The 20,136-nt window shown below is 40.8% G+C and overlaps 1 long non-coding RNA gene across 4 annotated transcripts in view; it reads left to right on the plus strand.

The window, feature by feature from the left end:
* LOC128838474 (uncharacterized) overlaps window positions 1-20,136 on the plus strand; it is a 78,949-nt gene that overhangs the window by 23,679 nt on the left and 35,134 nt on the right. For 2 of the 4 annotated variants that reach the window (XR_008445192.1, XR_008445189.1), the window contains exon 2: window positions 3,218-3,276. This is a non-coding gene — a long non-coding RNA (uncharacterized LOC128838474). The remainder of the gene's footprint in view (window positions 1-3,217; window positions 3,277-20,136) is intronic. The other 2 variants (XR_008445190.1, XR_008445191.1) reach the window with 1 other exon arrangement.

The raw sequence follows: 20,136 nt of genomic DNA on the forward strand, positions 1-20,136 counted from the left end.
TTCTGGTGCTCTCCGCCAGAATGCCTACTGGGATTCCTTCTGAAGCAGGCCCTTCTGAAGCTTCCTCCAGCATGGGCTATGGTTTAATATTCAGTTTGTCCTTTAGTTTATTATACAAGAGATATCCACTTCCTACTGTCAGTCAGAACAGGTAGATTACATATACTGAACTTCTTCGACCCTGAGGGTAGACACAATGAGATAACAAGCACGTTTACAATCACCCAGCAACAAGATTGAAATCTCTATTATTCTGCTGTATAATGAGGAGCAGCGACTAACTGCACAGTCACACTCCAACAGTCACTGTGGAGAAAATGAAATTTGTTATTAGCCTAATGAGGACTAAGAGGGAGTCTCTCTGCAACAAATACATTTTTGTCACAAATGTAATGGGAGGAGAGAGAGAGACACACACAATAGACATAGCTGGTAACCACTGCAATACAGTACAAATACAGGTATTCCATGCTATCATTCTCTGTAAGGGCTCTGTAAGAGTCCACTGTAAGGGAGTAGAAAAGAACCCTATTTAGGTGTATAGAGAGTGATAAGGATAGTTCACTATAAATTAATCAGGCAAACCAGGTTTAAAACCCTCTGTGAAAAGCAGTGATAACAGGCATGGGGAGGTCACCCAACTTTCAAGAACTACTGCAGAACACCTCCAAGTCCCTGTTAGTCCATCAGAGGACAAGAGCCTAAACCCCCATGAAGCTAATTTTTAAAAATGTTTTTAATAAGGATCTTTGAAAAGAAATGTGGGCATCAGAAACTCCAGAGAGCATGAGGGAAGTGTAGCTGTGACAAAACTGCCTGCAAAGGCTGCATTTTTAGTGACAATGCTACCAAAGCAAGAGAACCCACTATTAAATATACAATAGGGAATCATCTTGCATGGGCACAAAGACAGATTCTATGGCTTAATAGCTTTTTCTTCTAGCTCCAGATTCTATGACTGAGTGGAGAGTGGAAACATTGTCAGGTTGACCAGTGAAAATTATCTGGATTGAAAACTTTCTGCAACTTCCACTTTGAGAACTTGCAGATGCTAGGCACTGATAATCAGTGTTATTACTGAATAAGAGTAATGACAATCTAACCCTTCCTGCTACAATGCTACCAACCAATTTAATGGATAGCAAACTTGATTGGATCTGTAAGGTGCTGGACAGCTTTAGCATAAAAGGGGGAGTATATGCAGGGTAGGCCTCTCTTCCCTTGGGGTGCTCTGCTGTCCATTAGCCAGCTACAGAGATGCAAGATGATTGGCTTTTGCTTCCCATAGTCATTTATTTAAATCCAGGCTCAGTGTTTATCAGGACTCTTTCGTCATTTTTAGCTGACCCAACTATCCATCCCTCCCTCCCTCCCTCCAGTTATATGCTATATGAACTGTGTGTTAAAGTTGTCTGTTCAGGGAGGAATTTATCCACCAGGGTTGAAATGGCTGGGGCCATATCAGGTTTTTTCTCTTACTCATCATGGAGACACTTGGTGACTGCCTGATCTGTTCATTCCCTCTGAGGCACTTGCATTGGCCGCTGTCGAAAGACAGGATATTGGGTTAGATGGACCTTTGGTCTGACCCAGTTTGGCCATTCTTATGTTCACAGCTAGGTTAAATAGTTATGGGATTTAGAAATTTAATGTAAAGCATTATGTGAATGTTAGTTTGTTGCAACTTGTTCCTGATGTCTAGTGTGGATAAAAGGCCAAAGGACCCATGACCAGAAAATAAGAGATGTGGTTTTGCTGATGGACCCCAGGTCTATTTAAAAAAAGGGAGATCCAAAGTCCTTGCAAACTGGGGACTGTCTTTGATACCTTCCATTCCAGTCTCAAGGTGAGAGGAGGAAGCAGAGCAAGCTGAATCCTTGGGGTAGGCAATGAAAATTGTACCCTGGTAGGTGCCCTGTAAAACCCCACACTAGACCCATCTGAATACCTGGTATGGGGAGATGGAGCAGATAGTGCCACTCTCTGACGATCAGTGTAAATAAAGTTGCAGCCTGCTATTTAAAATACACCCCTGAATCTGTATTCATTCACTGGTGTGTCCAGATCAATGAACTGTCAACAAGTACTGCTTCAGCAAAATGCAAGATTTCACAGCAAGTGTTAAGCATTGTAATAATAACAATCAAATCCTAAATCTCCAGGAACTAATCCAAATGTCTAATTTAAACAATTGAATGTGAGGAGACAATTAGAGAGAAGAGGAGGAAGAAAGGAAATTGTTTCCCCAAAAGAAAAACAAAATCCCACTGAAGCAATAATAGAAATTTGAAATCCCATATAAAATTTGCTATTGGTTCAGCCATCCAAAAGACTACTTGCACCTGCCATATAAAGGCGAAAACCTTGAGAAATTAACACCTGCTGTATTCAGAGCTATTTGCTGATTTTTAATGAAACGGTCAGGAAGTCTGGAATTATATATTGTAAAATGCTTTTGGTGCCAGACTGTAAAAACTGAGAACCCTGTTTTCAAACAGGGACTCATGTTGTCTCTTTCTTCTCTAGTGATAGAAAAACTGATAAGAGACCAAGACATGTCATGAAGAGATGACTAGAGCAGTTGATGCAGTGGTTCAGCTTCTGTCGAATTTCAGCTCAAATAACCTGCCACTTGTTTGTGGTGGAGAATAGTGATGTAAAGTCAGTGGAGAAAGAGTACGTATGTAGCAATCAATGCTAGGGACTGATGTTGGCTTATGCATGATGTTTTTTTTAACTGGCTCAGGTCTCAGAACAGGTCTAGGGACTATGATTTTGCCTCTGAAGTAAGAGAGGAGGTTTCATTTTGTCAACTACATGGTTTAAAAATACCAAATAATAGTGCTGTAAAAATGTGGAACTTTGAGGGAAAGGACAAAGAATCCAAAAGATATTTTCCAGAGACATTTACAGGTTGTTTTGAAAGTTAGTACATTTTATTACATAGGTTTCTTTTCTCCTGGTAATCATATATAATTCTCATTAATATCAACATGAGTTAAGTGTGCCCTGGGGGAACAGATTAGACTCTAATTTTGGTATTTGCAATTGTATTGATTAGCAATTTTATGCTAACTGCTGTCACAGTTTATAAAACTAGCTCCACTGCAATACATTTCACTGTGGATTTCTCCTCTGTGCTTGCTGATATGAGATGGATGTTGTGTGCTTGTTTGTATGATGTCCTAATATATTATATCTCCACTATTCTTTACAGACAGAGTTTGATCCTGCTGCAACTGATTTCAAAGCTACAGCACCAGGTACAAAGTCCAGGTTTGTAAAACACAAAGTAAGCCATTAGGTGTTTTTGCAGCTAGTTTTCTGAGTAGGGGGAGGACTGAAAGGAAGAGGGGGATCTCCCTTCTCATTCCAGTGATCAAAACTAACCAACCACCTACACTTTTCTATTTTTCTTATTTTCTGGTGTTCAGCCAAAATCCTGACCTTATTGCTGTAACTACAGCTGCTGTTTCTACCTGCACTGAGTTGATATGAAAACATTCCCAGACAAGGTGGCAGTATAGAGCCTTGAGTGACTGCACAGAAGTAAATTTGTTAGTCTCTAAGGTGCCACAAGTACTCCTGTTCTTCTTTTTGCGGATACAGACTAACACGGCTGTTACTCTGAAACCTGCACAGAAGTAGTTGCTATTTCAGCACACTAGAAGGAGTAAAGGAAGCTGTTAACCATGTTCATTAGCTGTTTTGAAGCTGGTGTACATTAAGTGCAGACGTTCCTGCATGTACACACATACCCCCTTAGCTAGAAGCTGGTAATTCCGGACCAGTGAGCAGTGAGTTCTGTCAGGGTTACAAAACTGGCAGCCATGTTAAGCACCACTCGGATCCAGCCCAGGTTTGCAGGGAGAAGATACAATCTGGGTTATCCCCAGCAGCTTGGGTGACCAGACAGCAAGTGTGAAAAATCGGGACGGGGGTGAGGGGTAATAGGAGCCTATATAAGAAAAAGACCCAAAAATCAAGACCGTCCCTATAAAATTAGGATATCTGGTCACCCTACCAGCAGCTCTAGCTGTGTTGAATCTCAGTACAGTTTTCTGTAACTTTACACAAATCAGTGGGATTGAGGCTGGAAAAATACCATAAAGGAGGAATCAGACTGGAGGTCAAATGTCTTTGTGGATTGTATTAAATTTTTGAACCAAATCCACTGTGTGAGCCAAACAGCTTCTCATATTCAAAATTGTGGATGCTGAACCAATTGATTATGTGTTACAACTAAATGTTTTATCTAATTGCCAACATAATACTCAAGGTGAGCATATGTGAAAGTAGATTGTCAGAAGTCCCAATCCCTGAGTTGATTTTGTGAGGTTTAAATAGACACATTTTAGGGTTTAGGCCCAGTGTTATATTTTTCCTTTTAAAGAGAAATAAATCTCTAGTTAGTGATATTAGTCTAGCTAGGGTACGTTGTAACTGCTGTGCTATAATGGTTTTATCTTTAGAGTGTTGTTCAGTAAAGAAATTTGAAACTGCTGATTGTGTATGTAAATATCTTATGGTGAAGACTGGAACTAGATTCCCAGAAGAAAAGAAAAAGAAAATGAATTCTGGTATAATTTTCACTTTTAGTATTTAGAGCATTCCTACTCAGAGGTAATCTCTAGCAAGGATACGAATTCAAGTTCTGTGCAAATACTTTAAATCAGATAAAATTCTGTAGCAGAGAACTGGAAAGTAAATTGATTTATTCTGGTCTATGTAGGTTACATATGTATTTGTTTTGGCCGATTCTTCTTTGCTTAGTGGGCTTTATTCCTCTCCATGTCAAAGGTAAATATTGGATTAAAAGGCATGGCTGTGACTTTAAAGTGGTATCTCTATAATCTGTCAGTGCACTGGCTAGGCAGGAATTTTTCATTTCATACATCATTTACAGCCTGCTGCTGCAATTCCGAAAACATTAGTAGACTTTAAAAACTGTTGATAAGAAAGAAAAACTTTGCAATTTGTGAAAGTTTGGAGTATTTATGCCTGGGTGAATTGGGCAATGACTGAGCTGCTGCCACTTCAGTTCTGCTGACTGTAAAGTCATAAAAAATAAACAAATAACCCTGCTCCCAAAATACTGTAGTGTAGAATGACTGGAGCAAAACATTTTGGAAACCTTAGGGATTTCTTCCTGTAGACTTAACTTGCAGAGACATGACATATTTAGTTTTATTGCTACTGCCAATGCTTTACTACCACCCCTGTAACTAACAGAAAATGCCTTTGGAGAAGCAGCCCCTACTTCTTGCATTCTTTTTACTTTGCTTCCCTCTTTCAGTCATGCTGCAAAATGTAGAATTTCTATAATGGATGGAAAGAAATTTTAAAAATAAGATGGGATGTGAAAAGTCATGGCCAAAAGTAAACAAGCATCAGAGAGAAAGAAAATACTTATAAAAACGAAGAGACAATCAAGAAAGTTTTTTGCCAAATACATTCAACCAATCTAAATTTAATATTAATAAAAATCAAGGAAGTAAAAACACTAAATTCAGAGGCCAGATAATTTCTTAACTCATGGAAAATTAAGTAAGTGTTGGAAATGCACTAAATATATGTGTGTGTGTGTGTGAGTGAAACTACCATCTTCTCATGAACCTTCGGCTAGACAGCAAAACATGGTGTGCAGGAGGCTAGAAACACAGCATTTCCAAATATTAGTAAAGGGAGGGTGGCCAGAAGGCTGTCAAAGTGGCTCGAAACTGATAACACAGGAAGGCAGGCAGTCAACATGTATGTTGTGAGAACACTGCCAGCGTTCTAAACAACTAGCTGACGGATAGTACAGATGTAATGCACTGGGAATTTGGACAATGATAACGGGGAGATCCGGGGGGAGGGGGAAGGTAGGGGAGAAAGCACTCAAGGGGAGACCACAATATTCTACTGCCCTAGTGATATAGGAACTCATCTCTATAAAGAATATTACATACAAAAATAGGTTTAAAGAAAGTTTAGTTAGGAAATGCCAGTTTTACAATTCCCATGCAGTCTTAATTCTGCTCCCATATGTGACCATCATTTGCATTGAGTGAGGCTGGGGTCATGTGGAAAAAATAGTATGTGATTATGTAATTAAGACTGTATCAAAATGCATATGTACAAGGAGGTTCTCTCTTTTTCCATGAGCCCTTCCCCCTCCTGTGCTATTGCCTTCCAGCGTGCAACACTTTGTTGCACCCTGCAAGACAATAAGGAAAGCACTTTGCACATCACATAAGCTGTTTTCTCAGATAATTGACTTACAGCATGTGCCTCTGCCATGTTCTTTCAGACAATTTCAGGAGACTTACTGGGTCTCTGTGGAAGAAATGAATTTAGACAAACTAAAAGGTTGTATGATGAAGGCATACATTTTAGTGTCACTTTGGTTTTGTGAAAGCCTTTGAGAACATGCTTGTCCTTGCCATTGGCTGCTCTGTACTAAACACTGTAAACCAACAATAAGCCATCCACTTTTCCATCAGAGATTACCTTTATTTCTGTGCAGTTCCAGAATGATAGCACAGTGCTGATGGTGAAGAGTGGGACCTTAAACTTCCTTCATTACTCTTCATTGTGTTCTCAATGACTTTAGTTTGCTGTGCTGTATTATTTCAAAAGTAGAGGGATAATGGGTTTTATTTTAGGTTCTAGCTTGGCTATCTCTGAGAATAGTGCAGGTAAATAGTAGGATTCTGTGGCATGTTTGCACTCAACCTGGCATTCACTTAATTTAAGGTGGTTTCTACTGCATTACTGTTAATAAATAGTTCATGAAAACGGGTTGCTGCTCCAGTTTGCATAACCCTCTATCCCATATTACTGCTCTCTGTAAGGGTGCCTTTCCTCAGCTGCCACCTCAACCCTCCTTTCTTGCTTTTTGAAATTAGATGGACTGCTTCTCACCTCTTCCAGGTATACAAGAAGTGCTAAGTAGTGTAGATGGGATAGTTTGGGATTTATAGGGCATGGATACAACTTCTGTGAAGATCTTGCCTATCTACCTATCTAATCCTAAATTATCTTTTGGAGGTTACCTGGACCAATCCCCAGCAGTGCAGCTGATTCAGGGATATGCTTCTTCACCTGCCACCTCTAGAGCTCAAAATCTGATCATACCCTGTGTTCCTTAATTTATGATTACTATAGAGCTCCTGATTCTCAGGGGTACGTCAAAGTAATGACAACCAAGCTCCAAAAACATGCACCAATTGCCAGCTAACTGCAGGTGAGCGTACAGCATGAAGATTGGCCTAATGCTACTAATAAACAGCCTTCTCCTGGCAATGGACAGAGGCCATATTTCAGACTACTCACCCTATCTGCAGCTTTCTATGCATTCAAAACTCAAGGTGCTGCTGACCTGCTTAGGTGACATGTACCCTACTTTGCAGATGGGAAAACCTTACAATAGTTCCAGTTATTCATCTCAAAGAGCCAGAGAGGTGATGACCAACTGCTCGTCTTGATAATTTATAGTCTTTTTTAAAAAAAAAACTTGCCTCTGTACCAGTGCACAGTGTTCCGAATATGATTATTGCTAAGCTCTTCTGGTAGCAGAACCACACTGGCAAACTTGGCCAGTTTCAGTAAGAGTTGCAAGGACAATTCTTTTGCCTAGGCCATTCCAATTGGTGGAATCCTGGAATCTCCTTACTAATTGGTAAAGCTACAAACAGCAGGAAACCTGGTCTTCAGCCTTGCTTAAGCTGATAAAGTCAAGATCTTAGCACTATAGCCCATATTTTTAAAACTATTGGGGTGATGCTGTTCTCTAACTGATTTAAAAGCCTAAATGTCATTTTTCAAAACAGAGTTAAGCCTTAAGAGTCTAAATTCCATCAACAGTTGCTTAAGTCCCTTCTGAAAATAAGATTTAGGCTCCTAAGTCAGTTGACTGTTATGCTGCTGAGCACAGCAATGCCAAATAGCTTTAAAAATCTGGGCCTATAATACCACAGCACTAGACACCAAATAGGTGCTCTTAACAACAACTAACACTATTTACATCTATGGTGCATTAGCAGATTCTGAAATATTTATCAACAGAATGTGTCTTATTACCCTTATGTACTACAGATAATTATAACTGAGTTGGATTTTTCCAGCTCTGCTTGGTTTTATCTTTCAGAGACGTTCCCTGCTGTTTGAACTTACAACTGCCTCTTTCCTAAACAGCAGGAAACAATTTGTCTGCAATCTGTTTAGCTTGTAATACTAATTCAGTACAAAAAGTTTCTATCTAGGGACACTCTTTGAGAACAATTCTGAATCCCAGGATCTTGGCTGTGGAAGATTTTGTGGACCATCTATCCTGAACCTAAGCTCTTTGTTTTTTTGGGATCCCAACTTTGGTGGCATTCTGGAACTACCATGGAAGATACAACCACACATAGAAATCAGCTCTGCTCTCCCCGCTACTACTGAAAGCCTAGTAGTCTTTCCACATGATGTTATCTCCTTTTCTTAAGTGCCCATGGCACTTTCACACCTGACCAACTACTGTACCCCTACCTGTATTCAGTCCCTTATTGGTCTAAACCTGTGCTATGTTTGGTCCCCTTCTGCACCTACTTGTTGCATTGTCTCCACAGATCAATCTTCCCGCCCCTCCCATTCCAACTCACTTCTGCCACATACCAAGTGTCAAAAGGATTTTGAAGATATAGCCTGTTATAGGTCAGGGCAACTGTATCTGTATTTTCACCTTGTTGTCCACCAAGGGCACCCACTGTAGGCTTCTGGCTCCTCAGATGTTACCTCTCTTGGGCACGAACCTGGGTCTCTCCCCCTCTGGGTATTTTTCCAGTTGCACAGTTCCCTGCCTATACTGTGATATCCCCAGCAAGCCAGACTGCCTAAACAGGCACGTGTCTGTGCTTTGTTTTCTCTTTGAAGGCTATGAACAGCTGTAATTGGCAGCAGTTACAAGTTACCACACAGCTCTTTCTAAGAAAGGACATTTATTCTCAAAGTGAAAGCATAACAGAGAAAACATATGAAAAACAATCAAAGAATCTACACATGCTAAAAAGTTTTCCAGAGGTCACCCCAACTCCAACCGTGGGCTCCTGGTAAGTGTCAGTCCTTCAAAGCTCAAAACTGGGTTTTCCCTGTGATTACAAGTTCATAAATGTCTCAGATTCAAAACCAGAACCACCATGAATAGTTCAGTCTTTCCTTTACACAGCTTGGGCCTTTGATGTGGACCTCATGTAATAGGTAATCAGCAGACAAAGGCCCACTCAGGCTGCATTTTTACCTAACAGGAGGTGGGGAATCTACATTCATCTGCCCCTAGATATTTCCCAGGAAAACCACTTAACATGTATTGTCCCCAAAGTCTATTCGTGCCTGGTTCATTGTTCAATATAGATCTTTGAACTCCCAGACCTCATATCACATCTCCCTCCCTGGAGAGGGTACATACAATCCCAGTCTGCAATAATACATAACCTTTGCATTAAATACAATGGACCTCAAAGACACTTAAACTTAATTCAATAAAGGGTTTCAAGGGTATTGTTGTATCTGTCAGATAGTCCTTTTTCCAGCAGGCAGGCAGAAAAATGGGGCTATATTCTCTCCCATCACTATCTCATTAAGCAGTAGGACTGGATAAAACTGTCCCTAAAAGCTGCAGCAAACACCCCCTCACTCACTATAGCAGTAAGCCACCACTGAGATCCACCAGCAAAATGGAAATAAGGCAGTACCCTGAAATGTGTTGAAAAAATTCAACAGATATTTATGAAAGTAAATATTAAACAACATAATCAATAGTCTGATAAATAATTCAGATAAAACAACTGTTTCCTGAATGTCTGTGTCTTAGGCAGCATCACAATTCAGAACTGTTGTGCCACAGAAATCTAGGGATTTGGTAATAAAATTGAGGTCCAGTTTTGTTTCCTGAGTTCTAAGACTCAACTGCAATTAAAAGAAGCTTGATCATGTCACAGCACTGACCTCTCATTTACTGAACCCTCTGCTTTTCCATAGGTTTTAAATATTCTCTGAAACTTTGGGAGAAATAGAGTTGTCATGCAAGTGTGGCAATCTTGACAAGGATGCAGAGCCATATTACTGCTACAGGACCTGTGTGAAGGCGCGCTCTCGAGCCGCACTGGAATGGGCTCAGGAAGCCACACCCCTAAACTCTATTGGGCATGCTCCAAATGCACCAGTATAAAAGGGAGCAGCTCAGCTCACTTGGCGCTGACTGCTGAAGAGGAAGGACCTATGGAAAGAGTTCAGTGGAGGGCAACAAAAATGATTAGGGGGCTGGAGCACATGACTTAGGAGAGGATGAGGGAACTGGGATTGTTTAGTCTGCAGAAGAGAAGAATGAGGGGGGATTTGATAGCTGCTTTCAACTACCTGAAAGGGGGTTCAAAGGGGAAGGATCTAGACTGTTCTCAGTGGTACCACATGACAGAACAAGGAGTAATGATCTCAAGTTGCAGTGGGGAGGTTTAGGTTGGATAATAGGAAAAACTTTTTCACTCGGAGGGCGGTGAAGCACTGGAATGGGTTACCTAGGGAGGTGGTGGAATCTCCTTCCTTAAAGGTTTTTAAGGTCAGGCTTGACAAAGCCCTGCTAGGATGATTTAGTTGGGGATTGGTACTGTTTTGAGCAGGGGGTTGGACTACATGACCTCCTGAGGTCCCTTCCAACCCTGATATTCTATGGTTCTATGCTTCTGGCTCTAACGAAGGATCAGCGGAAGCCAGCGGCAGTGGGAGCAGAGACACCACAACCCAGCTGTACTTTAATATTTTTATTTTCTTTTTGTTGAGTGTCAGCATTGTACTTTGCCCTTTATTTAAAATACATAGCACCTGCTACAAGTAGTTCAGACAAACAAAAGAGTTACACCCATGACTAATTTGCCCCACATGTTTCAACTGGTAACAATTCAAGCTTAAAGCTGTACAGATGTCTAGGACACAAAATAATCACTGAAAAGATTCACGGAAGAAGTAGGTTTTAGGGGCAATTAGAAGGAATAAAAATCAGGTATTGAGACAAGAGAGGCAGTATCAGGAATAAAGGGCAGTATGGAAGGAAAGATTGGGAGAAGGAGGGTTTAGGAAGGATGAGATGAAGCAGAGATGTAGCCCTGGGATTGTGTGGCATTTTGAAAGTTGGAACAAGAAAGCTAAAGATTATTCCAATCCTGAATGTTGCACTAGAAAAACAGAACCAAAGTTTTCTTACTAACTGCATAAGATAGGGTTTCACATTTATCAACTTAATTTAAATTAACACTCAGAGGCAAAATTAAAATACCCCATTTCTTGTCTACTGGAATAAAGCAAAGACATTCAGAAGGAACAGGAACTCTATAAAGCTGAGAGATTTCCTTGTGTTCAGGTGCTATCTCATTGATAATTCTGCTACCTTCAGAGTTTAGAGGAATAAGCCACTGTTTTGTCCATCCTCTTTGTTAAGGATAAAGGCCCAGGCAGGGACATGCACATCCAGGAAATGAATGCATGGCGGCATGGATTATATTGATTGGAGGATTTTGGCTTTGTTGGCCATGGGATGCTGTTCCAGGAAGAAAATCTGCTAGGAAGAGATGGGGTTCACCTGATCAAAAAGGGTAAGAGCATCTTCATGCACTGACTCCCCAAACTAGTGAACAGAACTTTAAACTAGGTTCAAAATGGGGAGAACCATACTAATCCTGGGACCTTATGGCATTAACTCAATTAAACCTGGTTGTAATGTCATTACCAATTAAGGTATCAGTGGGTAGTCAATCCCTAATGCCTACCACAATTTTACCATTAAAATTTCCATACTCCAGGTGGATCTTAGACAATTACAAGAAATTCAGGTAGGGCCAAAAGGTTTATGTTTATTTTTATTTTCCTGCCCGCTAGTTTGTCCCCTTCCCGGGGGCGACTTAACCAAAGTAAAGTCAGATGCAATTGTTAGGTAAAAAGCAAGTCCTCACTCACCTCTCCAGCACCCGAGTTCGTGCGGAGTTGGTATGGGGCTCACAATCTGTCAGAGACCAGACACCAATTCGTTGATCAACGGGCTCACACTATCCTTAGCTTGAAAAGCTTCAGAGAAAGTGTGGCAAGTTTATTAGGGGTGAGCATCAATATTTATACACAGAAGTAAACAAAGTGATTAACAGATCATAATGGTCATGTATAATCAATCAAGATTCTACAGGATAAAACAGGTTAAAATGTAAATTCAGAAAGAGAAAAGGGGAGAGGACTACTTAAGGGGAGGGGGGTGTCATGAGTAGTTCGCAGGTCAGAGCTTTGATTAAAAGTTCAGACAGAGACATCAAGTCTGGGTTAAGTTTAAGCTCATCAAAAGTTCAGACTCAACATTGTATCACGCTAACCCTGATATTTCAAACCAGTCACTTTTGCATTCTCTATTTCCTTATTACTACCATCCTACTTAACATTAATATAAGTCATCAGACTTTCTTCTGAGATTACACTAGTACATTTTTACACAAGGTGGCAGTGTTACTGCTTACATGGTTAGCATCTGCATCGCATCTATATATATCATTAATATCCAATGTGGAATTTGTGGTTACAGGTTGTATAATAATAAATATTGGGACAATTTGGCTTTATATGACCTGGGTTTCCACAATGAGAACTGGCTTCCATTTAGGCTATCTGTTAAGAAGTTTTCAACTCTGGGCTCTGGTTTTTTTTTTTTTTTTTTAAACAAACAAAGTTGGGGTTAGGTTTACCCTTAAACCCTTCATCCCTTTTAAATTGGGGTTTATATATTTATAGCTTTGTTTACAATATATTGATCAGCAATTTCAGCAGCTTGTAAAACTGAATCATGGTTTTTAATCACATATGGTAGCCCTAACTGTTCAATTGTAATTGTAACAGTTTATCAATCACCATAAGCTTTTTCCCCCCAGTAACCCACTTCTTAACAAAACATAATAGTTTATGAGCATACTCCACATACGAATAATCCTTAGACCTCTTAACATTTCTAAATTTTAACCTGTAAGTTTCAGAGGTAACCTGAAATCACTTTAACACAGTATCCTTATACTTTATGTAATTCAAAGCCTCATCAATCCCCATCTCTCACTGAAAACCTCTTTAGCTTTCCTAGTTAACCTGGTCAATAGGACAGGCACCTGCTGCATATCTGGTGGGGAACATCACACAGTCATTCAAAGAGACAGAAATTCTTCCATATTTTCAGAATCTTTATAAATGGGACATATTCACTACCAATTTTTGCTATCAAGATCACATGGACTTCCAGGCTATAAATCTTCTTTTGCTCCTCTATCACCTGGAGTTGGGCTGTAGCAGTTTCTTTTTGCCTTAGGCGAGCTTCTTTTTCAGCCTCTAGCTGTTCCATTCACCTGCAATGAGCCTTTTCCTCAGCATCCATCTGCTCCATATGTCTTTTATGCTCTTCCTGTTCCATCTCAGCAATCTTTTGTTTCTCCTTCAACCAAAGTTCTGCCATTTCTCTCTCATGCTCAAGACAGTGCTTGTCTTTCAGCGCTTGCATTCTGATTTATTCTGCCGCAGATGCATCTGGGGCAGATGAAGATGAAGGTCCTGCTTTCTGGCCACTGTCCATGAGCAAATTTCTCAGTTTTTGCTCTGGGGCGCTCTTCTTAAAGGATAACCTCCTTTGTGACCATAAATCTTCAAGTGCTTTTCTGTCAAGACCCTCATATGTTTGTGGCTCATTCATAGTAGTTAATCTTTAACCCTTAAAACTCTCAGTATCAAAATTAAATTTCAAGTAGCGTGAGGGTTCTGACCCAAACCCAATTGAACTGTGGTAATGTGTATCCTGCCAACTATGTGAAATGTGACCAGGTGCCTGGATGGACCACACTGAAAATGCCAGACTCAGGGGGACAATTCCCCCAAACTGGTCGTTTATTCTATAATTAGCTTCACCAAGCCAGTAACAAAAGCTCCTATAGTACCACACTGGTTAACAAGAAGCCAAATACAGTCCCCTTTAGGCATTCCAGCCCTTTGTTCCTATTTACACAACCAAATCTAATATAGTGAGGGGTTACTGAAAACCCTATTCACCATACTTAAAGTTCTACCAATCCCAAAGAATCAGACATTTATCCTCAGGTCAATATGAATCTCAGTTATTACCAAATATCTCACTGTCAGACAATCCTTAGTAAACTATCTAACAATGTATTAACAAAATAAGAGTTATTAATGGTTAAGGAATCATACATACAAGTGTTTTTCATAGTTCATAGATCTGGATCATAGCAGTGATGTTACATCTGCTAGTGTTCAAAAGTTTCTTTGGAATTATTCCAACAGGTCAAAATCCAAAGGCAGCTTAGATGTAAAGTCTGCTAACGTCTTTCTATACATTGTCCAGGGTATTCCAAATGACTATTTGGAAGATCACAGTCTCACAGCTTAAACTTTCCCTGTTCAAAGTTCAGCAGATTGGAGATGAAAGGATCAGGACCAAGGTTTCTCTTTTATAGCTCTCTAACAGGTTGAGAGAAATTGTCACAGCAGGGCTTTCCTCTGAGGAAGACTAGACAATACAGGCAACTTCAAAGCAAATTTCCATAAACTAATCTTCTATTTCCTATGCATACACAGGTTAAACTAGTTACACTATAAGACAACAGTTGGTCATTCATTATAACAAAGATAGTTAAGTTGAAGACTATGTAGATAAAATTAGTTTCCTGCAGTATTTCACATCTTTGATTTTAAGATTAACTGACCACAGATGCAATTAAGACATGAAAAGGAATTAGCATCTAAAATCTAATGGGTTACACTTGTAAACTTTTAACAAGATGAAGGTAAACACAAACAAATACATTTAGCAACTATTCTTTGATTCTTATCAATCAAAGTGAATGAGTTAGGGATTGCTAATCTAATTAACAATTCTTTGATACCTATACATAAGTGGATTGTCTTGATTACAATTGCAAAGTCTGTTGTTAAGTTATGGGTCATATACAGCTTGGCTGGTCTGCCAGCATCACAAGAACATTTAGGAAAATTAGGTGTATTCAAGTCAGCAGGGTCTGATGAAATTCATCCTAGGATACTTTAGAAACTAGCTGAAGCAATCTTGGAATCATTACCAATTATCTCGGAGACTCCTGAAAAATGGATGAGATCCCAGAGGACTAGAGAAGGGCAAACATAGTACCTCGCATTAAAAAGGGGGAACAAAGAGGAAGTAGGGAATTATAAACCATTCCAGGTATTGAAGTTAGGCTGAAAGATACTGGAACAAATTATTAAACAATTTGTAAGCACTTAGAGGATAACAGGGTTATAAGGAATAGCCAGCATGGATTTGTCAAGAACAAATCATGTCAAATCAAGCTAATTTTCTTTTTTGACAGGATTACTGGCCTTGTGGATGGGTATGGGGGGAAAGTAGTAATGTGATATATCTTGATTTTAGTAAGGCTTTTGATACAGTCCTACAGGAAAAGGTGATGGGCTTAATCTGCAGCAAGAGATTTAGATTAGATATTAGGAAAAACTTTCTAACTGTAAGAGTAGTTAAGCTTCGGAATAGGCTTCCAAGGGAGGTTGTGGAATCCCCATCACTGAAGGTTTTTAAGAACAAGTTGAACATACACTTGTCAGGGATGGTCTAAGTTATTTGGCTCTGCCTCTGCACAGGGGGCTGGAGTTGATGACCTCTTGAGCTCCCTTCCAGCCTACACCTCTGATTCTACGATCCTGCTTTTTCCAGGAAGGAGAGAGGACAGCAATGCCATCCTCTGTGGCCTCCTAGTAAAGAATTTTGCAAAAGGTCATCCCTGCCCTCTCATAGACAGTTTATAGTTGTGCTGCTGCATGTCCTGTGATTTTAGGGCTGTGTAGGTAATCTCTCTTGTTAGAACACAATAAATTTGTTTAATTAATTTTGTCTTTTTTTTTTGCCCTGTTTGGAAATTCTCTGGGTACAGATACAATATTCTTGAATTTATTCACTTACTAAAAATTCATCACTTTCTCCAGTGAATAATTCCTGGTCCAGAGATCATTTGTATCAAATTCATTGTGAATTGCATTGCAATTCCCAATGCATTGGTTAGTTTTATAAATCTATTTCTAGTCTGAAGTATTATTTCTAGTCTGAAGTAACAAGAATACACTAATACAAAGAGAGGCCAAATTCTTCTCTTACTCACACTCATGAAATTCCACTGGAGTGAGTGAAGATATAGGAGTGTGACTAATGGTAACATTAGGCCCAGTAAATTATAGGGAAAGAAAATAGGTCTTAAATGTTCAGATTACCAAATCTGTAGCTACCAGATTCATCCAAGAGTGTGAGAATGAAAATGGATATATTGAATTCCTAGCTTCCCCTCTCTCTAAGATAGTAAGATAGCTCCCTCCCACACAAACAAAATAACATGCTTCATGGCTCTCCCCCGCTCATAATACAGGGGTAAGTGGAGGTAGAAGGGAAGCTGGAAGACTTCAGATTTATTTTTTTTCAAATGAGAGCACAATGTTCCAATACTTCAGGTGACAGAGATTTGAACCCTTTTTTCTTCATGCTATTGCCAGATGCTATAGTGTGATAAGTTTTCTTTGTTTGCCTGTAACTATATTAAATATAAATAAATGTCTCACCTAATCTCTTACCCCATCACTCCAGTTCTGTCTACCAAATTGTCTTATTAGAGAAAATGTTGGTTGATCATTAGCTTTTTTTTGAAGGGTGGAGGAAGGAAGTTGGTGGGGAGGAGGTAAAAAAGACCACTTGATTGCTACAAATTCTGCAGACAATGACTTTCCCTTTTACCTTCCTAGAGAATATTTCTCTTCTCCCTTCCTTTCCACCAACACGTTATGCAATTAGTATTTCTGTAGCATATAAGGTAACTGTATAAGTGCTTCTTTTAAAATGAAATTGCTTTCCGTCACTCCCTTTCCTCTAACCTCTTCTTCCTGTGCAATTTGTTGTGAGATGACAGTGGTACAGGCAATGCTCAATGCTAAATTAATCTCTGGAACTGAGAGAGATGTAAACAAACTTCACCAGATATTAGAATTTCAAGTCATGAATATTCATGTTAGTCATGGCCTTCAGTTCACAACACCAATTCAGAATACTTAAACTAGCACTGTCTGAGAGGATTTTGACAGAAACCAGCCTGTTAAGTATTTTTCCACTAAAACATTACATTGTATTGATTCATCTATCAATAAAACAAAGTATAATATACAGGTAAATACATTCTTCTGCTAACAATTTACAATATACTGATATATCTCTGCACAAAACAAAGGAGGTAAACACATTCATAAAAAGATAATTTATCTAAAGTAACTAAAATAACTTTTATCACTGTCCTCAAGCAGATTATCATGGGACTGATTCAAGCTCAGTGAAAACACTTCATAAATCGCATTTAGCGTCCCTCGGCTAAATCTGGACAAGCCATCAGAGCAATAACTAAGGATTTTAGTGCCTGGGGCAAGCAATCATATTTGCGCCCCCAAGAGGTGACGTGTCTGTGTGGGGGCACATGGGGTGACATCCCTCTTCCCCCATTTCTGCCTCCCATTTAGCACAGAGTTTTCAAACTGTGGGGTGTGCCTCCCTCAGGGAATTAGTCCCACAGTTTGAAAACCGTTGGCAGATCAGAAGCTGGTGGGAGCTGCCCGGCCTGCTCGGGACGCTGGTTCTCTCTTGTGGGAGTCAGGGTACTGGTTGGCCGCCTGGCAGCCCTCCCTGACCTCCTCCCTAAGCTGGCTGCCTCTGCACAGTCGGGTGCTCCCCAGGCAGGGCAGGTGCCACAACTCCAAGCTGCGCCCCGACACACTGTTGCTTCTGTGCCAAAGGATCCTGGTGCTGGCGGTGACACCTCCTGGAGCCGGGCTTTGCACGTGGAGCCTAGCTGCCGTGAGATGCTCCCCAAGACGTTCCCTGCAGTACTCATCCCCCTAAGGCATTGCATTGGGAGGGATAGCTCAGTGGTTTGAGCATTGGCCTGCTAAACCCAGGGTTGTGAGTTCAATCCTTGAGGGGGCCATTTAGGGAACTGGGGTAAAAATCTGTCTGGGGATTGGTCCTGCTTTGAGCAGAGGGTTGGACTAGATGGCCTCCTGAGGTCTCTTCCAACCCTAATATTCTCTGATTCTATCTCAGCAGCCTGGTCACACCCTGCTTGCTGCCCAGGGACCTGCTATTGCAGTTGGGTTACTCTTCCCACACTCCCTGTGTGCAGAGCAGAACCACTCCTTGGCTGCCCTGCCCCAGGCTCATGGTGACACAGTCTGAGCCCAATGCCCTGCCCAGTCTCTGAGGGCAGGTGCCGGCTGGCAGGGTGGACTCACTCCTGCCAGCTCCAAAAACCAAGGCTGTGAGAACAGAGCAACCCCTAGAGGACACTACTGGGGGAAAGAGGGTATTTGGGGAGTGCTGGAGGTGGAGTCTGTGTACTGGGAGGGATATATGAGGAGTGCTGGGAGGGGTACCTGCAGCAGGTGACCCACTGGAGGTGGGTTGCTAGTGCTGGTGGGGGATGGAATGGCTTAATGGGGGAGTCCCAGCTGGCTGCTTGCCAAGGGGATGCTTCAAGCCCCATTCCCTGTCCCCTTCTCTTACTCATCCTATCCCTTTTCCCACGGTCCCCAGCCACTTTCTCCCACTCCCACCTCCCCATCCCCTTTCCTGTCCCTCCACCTCTTCCCCTCACCTCATCCCCCTTTCCCTGCATTCCCCCTTCCCCCTGCAAGCACTCACCCTTGTACAGAAGGCAGGATGTTGGCCACGCAGGGTGCCCAGCACTTGTAGAAGGGGAAGCCAATGAGTACTAGGACTCAGGAGGTGGTATCCAATTGCAGTGGCACCGTCGGCAGGAGAAGCAGCACCATACTTCCTCCGCTCCTGGCCCAGGCCTTTTTTTTGTTTGTTTGTTTTGGGTGGAGGGGAGAAGGAAATCCATGAACTCTGGCTGACACTGCTCGTCCCAATGCCGTGAGGGGTGGGGGAGCTGATGCTGCTGGGCTTGGTGCTGCTCTGCCCCATTTTTGTGCCCCCACTAGCTCTGCACCCTGCATAGGTGCCCCTCTTGCCCTACCCTAGTTATGGCTCTGCAAGCCATTGCTGTTTAGAGCATTCATGTTTTTCATCTTCCTTAAAGTCCTCATTCTCATACGTAAACCTGAGGCTAAATTTATAACACTTACCTCTATTATTACAGACATGGCCAGGAGATTGAATGCATATTGTGAATGATTTATGTGGAAAAAATGGTTTAAAGAAACATTTAAATATTATTTGACTGAAATAAATGCTAAAAGATTAAAGTGTGAAGGTCGCTGCTTTATAAGGAGACTTTCTTCAGAAATGACATTTAGGAGACATCTAATAAGCCCCAAATAAACTCACATGAGGGCCTAGATTAACCTGAGCTGTCTCATTTTAATTTAGTTATTAAAAATCCTGTAAAAATCAGGGCTGCTTTTACAAATATTACATGTCTATGTGAAGATGTATTCCTGTTCTAATTATTCCTGTTACATGTGAAATGTGTTAAGTATAAATCTAATTCAGGCACAAATATAATTAATAACTGTCATTGTGTGTGGAGGAATATTAATTTATAGTTTTACCCTCTTAAGTAGTTTGGTTTAGTTGGTGTAGCATTCTAACTTATTCTTACAAAATGCTTATTCTTGGGAGGCCTTTGCATTATAGGGCATTGAGGCAATCTAAGCAAGGCATACTGCCTGAAAGTATTTCTTTTTTTCTTTCTTTTAAAAAAAAATCTAGGTAAATCTTTAATCTGTTCCCTATCAATGCAGAATGTACTTGGCCAGTGCATTGTCCATTCTAGTTTTAAAAGTGCAGTGGTGCATTCTAGTGCAACGGTTTAGCCACACTGCCCAGGTTAGAGAACTGAGAGGAGAGAATCAAAGCAATTTTACTTTCACACTAGTTCTGTGCTTGTTTGTGCCTCTTTTTGTACCAGAATAGCTCTTCTGGATGAAGGATCAATGTGAAGTCAGCAGCTCTGGTGCTCAATTAGTGCACATCTCACTATGGGCTCTGTAGTAGCAACAGCCATAGGACCTCATGAAGGATACCTGCCTAGTACAGAACAGATTGGCAAT

This window comes from Malaclemys terrapin, chromosome 5 (assembly GCF_027887155.1).
Source record: "Malaclemys terrapin pileata isolate rMalTer1 chromosome 5, rMalTer1.hap1, whole genome shotgun sequence".
Taxonomy (NCBI): domain Eukaryota; kingdom Metazoa; phylum Chordata; order Testudines; family Emydidae; genus Malaclemys; species Malaclemys terrapin.